Below are 8,075 nucleotides of genomic sequence, written 5' to 3' on the forward strand. Positions count from 1 at the left end.
AAAATTTTTGATTATTATTTTTATAAGGACAAATAATATGTATATTCTGAGCAATATTATAGCCCGTTGGGTACAATGAAAATGGGTTTTATCAAAAGTGAATTTAACGGTTGTGGCAGTGCTGTATGAAATAACGTTGAACTTTCGAATGAATTTAATATCACGGTAGCGAAACTACCCTTAGCCTCTCATCACGGGGCAATAATAAATTCTTACCGCAGTTGAAACATCTTGCCAATCCCGTGGATTCCCGGATCGGTCGCGAACTGTTATTTAATAATTTCGTTTAATTAAAATCTTGGTCGAACTTTCAAAGAAAGTTGGCCGCGTGGCTTTTGCAGCGGGTCCGACGTTATATTTCCTCGGACTAATGTCCTTTCACGCCAGATGCGGTTAATGCATAAGCCAAAAGAGTTTAAACTGCCTTTTCCACCCTCCTAGAGAATCCAGCCCTCGTCGCTTTCTATATCCGTCTACCTGCCCATCCACGTATCTACATGTCTACCAACCCAGACGATCTAAACGCGCGCCACTTTACTCCCACACAGCGAACCGAATTCGTTGAAACTTTCATCCCTTTCGAAACTCGGGGGTTGGTATAATGGCCAGTTTAGAAAATGCGGTCGAGTCTGCCAGACGCATACGTATATACATATATATAAGCATTGGATCCATATAGTTGGTAATCCTAGGCATGCTACCAACCCTGAAAAAAAAAAAGACAACCGCACAGCCGGGCTACTTATTCAGTGAAAAAAAAAGAAGAAAGGAGTAAAAGAAAAAGAGACGGAGGGGGTGAAAAAAAAATTCGAAAGCCACTTTCCGTCGGTTGGCAGGATGTGACTAATTTCTCGCAAGGGTAGCAGCGGCCCTGGGCTGCCCTGCAGGGGGTGCGTTCGCACGAACAAAGGGAAAACGCGGAAGCGACTGATTAATGCCTGGCAAAAACTAATTACTCGGTTTTGCGATCGAACTACCGGGTGTCCCATAAAATGCGTGACGCGCGTACACAAAGTGCACGGAGACAGGGATGAAAAAAAAGTGCAGCTGCGGTTCACGTAAAACGAAGCCCCTCTGTCGTTCGACATGAAGAAAGCAGAGTATCAAAGACACGGGAGATGGATAAAAAAGAATGAGGGCGAAGCTCTTTCGAAAATGAAGAAATACGAAAAATGCTGGATATTAATGGGGTTGTATTTCAAGGGCCGCAAGGAAGCGGGTGACAACTTTCCAACGGGGTGCATGTGCTTCCCCCGCGAACGAAGAGTAACGAGCTTAACGGGCTGAAGAATGGGGAGGTCGAAATATAAAACCCGAGGAAAAGGGTGGACGGGTCCTAACCGTGACTTAAGGGATGCCCAGAACTTCTCCAAGGGTGAATAGATACCGGGTAATAAAGCAATAATCATATAACAAAGGGTGCGGCCAGGAAGCGTGCGGTCACCCGATGGTCGTTTCGAGCGAAACACGCTCTTTGTTAACCGAAATTGTTGCTAAAGCATTTCGGTAGGGGGGGGGTCGCGGTACCCCCCCCCATTCTGGGGGGTAGTTTTATATCCTCGGGGATGGATTTTCCGGATACCCTCTAAAGGAGGCTACACAACGAATCCACCCTCCGACTAGGCTTCCATGGAGAACAAAGGATTCCGCGAGTCTTCAGCCGCATTTATTTCAAGATACATTTTCCTCCGGCAATCAGTCTCCCTTATTCCTTTTCAGCTTCTTACTCGATTCCTAAGAGATGCCTGTACCCTTCGCACAGAAATGGTCCACGGGAAAGTCCCGCGTCATGAGAACAGATCGTTTCACGAAATTTTTTATTTAACACATCTATCACCCCCCTTCGCCCTCATTCCATGGTATTAGACTCGAATAATAACAATGGTCCAATAGAGATATACTCGAGCTGCATCCAGCGCAGTAGCGAAACTGCATTTAATTTAAATGGAATGAATTTTTATATATTATCGCCGGTGCTTCCGTAGTTACATAAAAATGAGCCATTAAGAATCAGGCTGGATTAAACGAAGCGAAAAGTTTCGACGCCGGAAGGAACCATTTAGTTGTGGCTACTATGACTCTTATCGCTGGAACTGGATTCTAATGTAATGAACTCTCTCATAGTAGGTATATATATATATATATATATACACACCACACTTGATATACCACTACCCATCAACCCCTAGTACTCAAACCCTCCCCTACTCTCTCATACTAGTTTTCTATTCCGCGTACGACCCTCGATTCACAGGGTGGCTCCCACCCCCCCCTCTCTCTCTCTCTCTCTCTCTCTCTCTCTCTCTCTCTCTCTCTCTCTCTCTCTTTTAACCCTTTTTTCGTGCCGCCTTCCGTTTGGCGAATACAGAGAAGGTAGAGGGGACACGCGAAAAGTCACGTATTCGCGACAACGTGCCTTCGCGTATCGACGCGACCGATGCTCTTCGTGAAATTGCGAAAAAGATTCGCACACTGGTTGAAACTGCCGATCACTTACAAGACCCATAGTAAAGTTGGTAACACTGAGAAAAACTAGTAAGCAACTGTGTTAGATATTCGGTGCAGTATACTAGCCTTCTACTCTCAATCCTATAACTATAGGTGTTTCGGAAAGTTATCTAAGGGGTGACCAAAAAAAAAAAAGGAAGGAATCGTCACGATGCACCTGAATCCAATATTCTCAGGTTGAGCGCTGAACTTAATTAAAATTGAATTGTTTGTCCCACAAATACAAGAAGGGAATATCGATGGTACGTATCTGCTGTTTGAAAATCGTATTGAAGTAATGTATAATTAATGTGCTTTACGGATAATTGATTTGCATCGCTTTCAATCGAACGAAATGATTTTTATTGTTAATTGGGAAAAATAAATATATCGGATTTTATATTACCACTTTTATGTAGAAAAAGGTATAAACTTTATGCCGGTATGATTGATCCACTATGTGGTCTTGGTACTGGAGGATAAAGTGTTTCTAGCACGTGACTGTTAATAGCGTATCAATTATCTCCCTAGATGCTAGGGGAATTCTCGCCCTTGGCTAAAAGTAATGGCCACGCACACGACCTGCGTGATATATCTTGAATACAATGCCTATAACGGATACCAACCGTATAATTTGCTTCATATATTTTTACGAGCGTCACGGACCGACCTACGTTGCAAAAGCCATATATATCATAAGTATATATAGTTGAGCGACGTAACGAAACTATTCGCAGGTACAAACAAAATCGAGGAATCAAAGTTTCTCGTATCAGTACCACACTGTCCGTGATGAAGTATAAACAGACATTAGCCCCAGTGTAAAGGGACAAAATAGTGCACGAGAAAGTTTAGGAGAGATAATGAGAAAAAAAGGAAAAGTAATAATACATATAAGAAAGTCTCTCAGAGAACGTGGTCTTTGATAGTTTCGTAAATTGGGGCCATTCCTGTACCATCGAGATGCTATACGAGAAGCACTAAATATAAACATAATTTATTACTGGTATGGGATATTATTAAATAGAGTTACCGGCTCAAACTAAGTTTAAATTTCTTCCTTCGATAAAGAGAGGAGGCTGGTTCATACGAGAGGAAGAAGGAAAGAATGAGAGAAAGAAAAAAAAAAGAAACGTCAAGAGGGCAAAGCAACCTGGTGAATTTATTAACTTTAAAAGCTGCCTGCAATGCCGCCTTGTTGGAACGCTTTCATGGCTTTACGAACTCGTTCGCCCATTTGCTCTCTCTCTCTCTCTCTCTCTCTCTCTCTCTCTCTCTCTCTCTCTCTCTCTCTCTCTCTCTCTCTCACTCGCTCGCTCTTTCTCTCTCTCCCACTTTAGATATCTTCAGGCTCATCATACAACGCAGCATCGGCATTCCTTCCTATACTTGTCCAACGGCTCATCCGGCCCAATCCACGATGGGCAACTTATAATTTTCTTTGAAGTTTCGCGGCTTATCGATTAGGCTTTGTGATTGGAATTTTTAAAAGCTGCGACCCGAGTGCCTTGACGATTCCCTGGAGTCGAGGTTAATTTTCGAAATTTTCTTTAGCATCGAGCCTATTGCGCTTTCCAATTGAAATGCTAATGGTCACCAAAATCTCTTCACTGATAACTGAAATTTTAAAATTTCTTCCCCTCCTGTCCTCGGGATACCCAAAAATTGCTCCTTGAGATTGCAAATCGTTTTAATAATTTTTTCGAATAAATTGGTTTTGGTATTAAAAAAAAAAAAAAAAAAAAGGAATAGAGCGTTTGTATCAGAGCGTAAGACTATCTAGTAGGGGATTGCTATGGTTAAAATATTAGGGTGTCACGGTTTTGGGACCTTGAAGAATTTTGTTCCATAGGATAACGGCTGGACGACTCGTGTCGTTTTATTTCGTGGGAATGGCTATTTTTATTGTGGGTCACTCGCGTCATCTTTTTTTTTTCTTCGTCTTGTTCTTATAGCTACTTCTCTGTCTTTTATCACTCTTCACTCCTCCCCTCTCTCTCTCTCTCTTTCACTCTTATACTTTTGCCATTCAGGAGAATGGCAACGCACTTCGCTATCCTCGAGAAACCCTCAGATCCAACAGTCCGAGAGGAATCGGGTGGCAATGGCGGGAAGAGGAAACGCGTAAAGCTGAACCGTGGCTACGATAATGGACCAAGAACACAGAACTGAACCTAGACCAGCCATTACGTGAGGTTTAACTGTCGGTAAGGTTCACAGAGGTCGATTCGCTTCGTGGATCAACTGCCTCAACGTAATCCAGGTTCAGTGATTGGTTTCAAGGATAAAAAAAAGTGTGATGAAAAATATACCAAAAAGTGATAACATCGAGAGATATAAATTCCAGCATCAATGACCTGAATGCAGATCTCACGTAAGACCGATACCAGACTTAAAGCAGACTCCGATTTCTCGGACGATCCGGACTGAAAATGACTGCTGGACCAATTTAAAGAAGTTCAGTGGAATTCATCCTTTCAAGGTCAGACCTATTGGAGATGGAACCTGGGCGGAAGATATTATATCTAGGATCATCCTGGTCCATTTTAAAGGACAACGGAATGACGTAAGGCAACGAATAGGATGGGGCTGGTGGTTGAATGGGGTTGAGGTTAGAATTGGGGGTAGGGCTAGGTTGCGGGGGTCGGTTTACGGGGATGGCGAGTAAATGCCCCATGAATGAGCGATGAGCCCTGGGGCCAAAACCCCAACTACCTACGTTCCAGCGAATTCGAATCGGATTTCAAGTCCGCGCGCCCTCCATGGAATCGTGATCAGACTCTGAGGAGATCTAGATTTTCTGATTTGGCAATAACCCTCAGACATAGGAGTTTACTAGCCCATGTTGCCATCTTAATAGCGCAGTTACAAGCACGCGTAGGACTGTACTAAGATGGATATACACGTCTTGAACATCTGGACCAAAATCTAAAAAACAAAAATTCATATTACATAGAAAATCTTACGAATGGAATTTTCGACTATTATTCGTACGATTCATATATAAAATTAATTTATTGGGTTATACGATTTTTTTTTATTATGGTTATAGAATTTTTTTCAATCATAGCGTGTACCTATGGTAAAATTATTTTGTAATTCCATTTGGTCTCTTATTCACTGTAGGTATGATCGTGGGGAACGTTCAAAGACAAATGGCGAAACTGTAAGGTTTGCGACTTTAAGAGAGACTCTCGTAAGGGATAGTTTGAGGGGGTTGTCTCTTTGGGATTTTCTTGAGATGGAACGATTGACGCATGAAAGATTCATGGCGTGCACCAAAGGCAGCATCAGAAATGCTACAGGGCGCTCTCATTTCTCGTAGCTTTCTGCCGTTTCATCCCCTTTCCTACTACTCTCTACTTTTCTCCATCGATTCTATTCTCACCGCACCTAGAGATTTTTGTTGGAGGGTGGTACAGGGGGGGGGGGAGGTGCACTCTATTGGCGCATTGTAGAGACCCGTTAAATCCGTTGAGCAATCCCGGCCTTGATTAGCTGACCGGAAACGGAAAGAAGGACGTGAAGGTTGAAGGAAAAATTCGTGGAAGAGAGAAATCAAGGGTGTGCCAGAAATAAATTTTCTTATATAAGGGATGATTTTATGGTCCATTTAGGGACGTCTGGAAGATTGATAATTTTTTTTACGTGAAGATAAATTTTTATTTTACGATTGACAGGAAATTAGGATTCAATTTATTATACGCGTGGACAATCAGTAGTTACGTACGTAGCTGGCCAGACGCGATATACACAGGGATAAAAATTGTTCCAAGTAGTAAACCGGTCGCGGATATTTTCTGGTTGCAAAAATGAGATCAAAATCGGATCTCGTTGGTGTAAGAAAAAGTTTTGGCGTGAAAAGAAAATTACGCGACAAAGATAGGAGAGGGAGCCGAGTAAGAGATAAGAGAGAGATCGCCCGAAGGGTAACACTTGGAAACCTGCAACCCAGCTGGCTCTGTAATCCGCATCGAACCGAAAAATACGTTTTTTATCTTCAAAGAGTCTCGGATAATTGCGTAATTAATTACAGCTTTTACCTCAGAGCTCTCTCGCCGGAAGGGTAGGTAGCTACTTTACCGGCGGATTGGACAGGGCGAACGTGATTCATGTTAGCCCCCGCAATTAACATACATAGTAGAACCTAACTACCCTAACCTACCCTTTTCTTTCGCGTTTCTTCAAGCATCTTCTTATATCGTCCCACCCTTTGTCTCATCCTTCGCCGCCATTAACCTCCATACCCGTATCCTTCCCACGTAATTTCGAATGATTATTTTCGAATCATCCCCTTAAAAAAAGAAATCGTGATCATCTATCTTAATAAGAGACAATTATTTATCAGTTCACTCGTTACACCCCTTATACACGTATTTCCCAGAAGCTTTATCAATGCTACAAAAAGGTACTGAATGGGAAGAAGGAGATGGAAGAACCCAAAGCAAATAAAGAAGAAATAGGGGAAAAGAGGGGAAATTTTTGAAAAGTGGTATCTGTCGCGTTGAAAACTCACAAAAGCTTTTGAACTCGTTCCGTGAGTATATGGGAAAGGGGGGGGGGTGAGTTCATCGTCGGTTCACGGGGTCGTGAAAAAAGTTGGAAGCTCGTCGATCAAAAGTCGAAATTCCCTTGGCTGACCAATTTGATTTGTATCCGAAGAACGTGGCGGGTACGGGGGTATTCGGGAGCCGTAAGAGCGTCGGGACGTCGGGAGAGCGAAGAAAACGACGTCGGGGACGGAGCAAAAGATTTCGTGTTAAAAAACGCGGACGAGGCAGAGGTTAAGGGGAATCGGCGCGCGTCCGAAATCTCAAGTAGGTAGGTAGGTAGCTATACCCTACCACCGGCGACCCACCCCTACAGACGATTCCCAACCCCCGTCCCTTAGGAACCCACGCAACCCTTGAAACCCCACAATTTCAGTCTCAACTTCTCCCTCGTTACGGACATACACAGTGGTACATCCCAGCATCCCTATAAACCAGTCCGTCCCCACCACCTTCGTTACTCATAAAACTATGTCACCACTCCGACTTCCTGATTTTTCTACAGGGTGTCTCGTAAGACACGAGTGTTTGAACTAGTGGTCCCACTCGAGTTCGCCCTATGGCAACTACTTATTCGATCAAGTGGTGAAATTAATGATCTGATAAAACCTCAAATATTCACTTATCGTTGGTATAACGTTATCGCTTGACTGATCAAATATTTTACACGTGATCGCAGATGGACCGTTATCAAAATTTTTTATTACAAATTTTTTTTTAAATAAATTTGAAAATACCCCACTAGCCCCATCTACTTAGTGTCTTACTTAGACAGTTACTTAGTGACTTGGTTACTTAACCCCAAAAGTGGGAAGAACTGTCGACAAAATTCGTATCACGCGTTCGGGAAACTCCACGAGTTAAGGCGTCGCGACGCCTGCCAGGGAGTAGCGAGGGAAGCTCTGCCGTGGCAATCTCTCTGGGTATAGAGAAGTTATCGAGAATAATAAATTCGGAGGGGTTCCAAGAAGAAGAAGAAGAGAGAGGGTGAACCAGTAAAAGATAGAGGGAGAGAGAGAGAGGGGGGGGGGGAAGAAA

At 43.1% G+C, this 8,075-nt stretch overlaps 1 protein-coding gene across 5 annotated transcripts in view; it reads right to left on the reverse strand.

Annotated features, from left to right (window-relative positions):
* Nucleotides 1-8,075, reverse strand: part of LOC107264420 (protein muscleblind) — a 203,103-nt gene that overhangs the window by 75,202 nt on the left and 119,826 nt on the right. The window lies entirely within an intron of this gene.

The sequence above is a fragment of the Cephus cinctus genome, unplaced genomic scaffold (genome assembly GCF_000341935.2).
Source record: "Cephus cinctus unplaced genomic scaffold, Ccin1 Ccin1_scaffold0169, whole genome shotgun sequence".
Lineage (NCBI taxonomy): Eukaryota > Metazoa > Arthropoda > Insecta > Hymenoptera > Cephidae > Cephus > Cephus cinctus.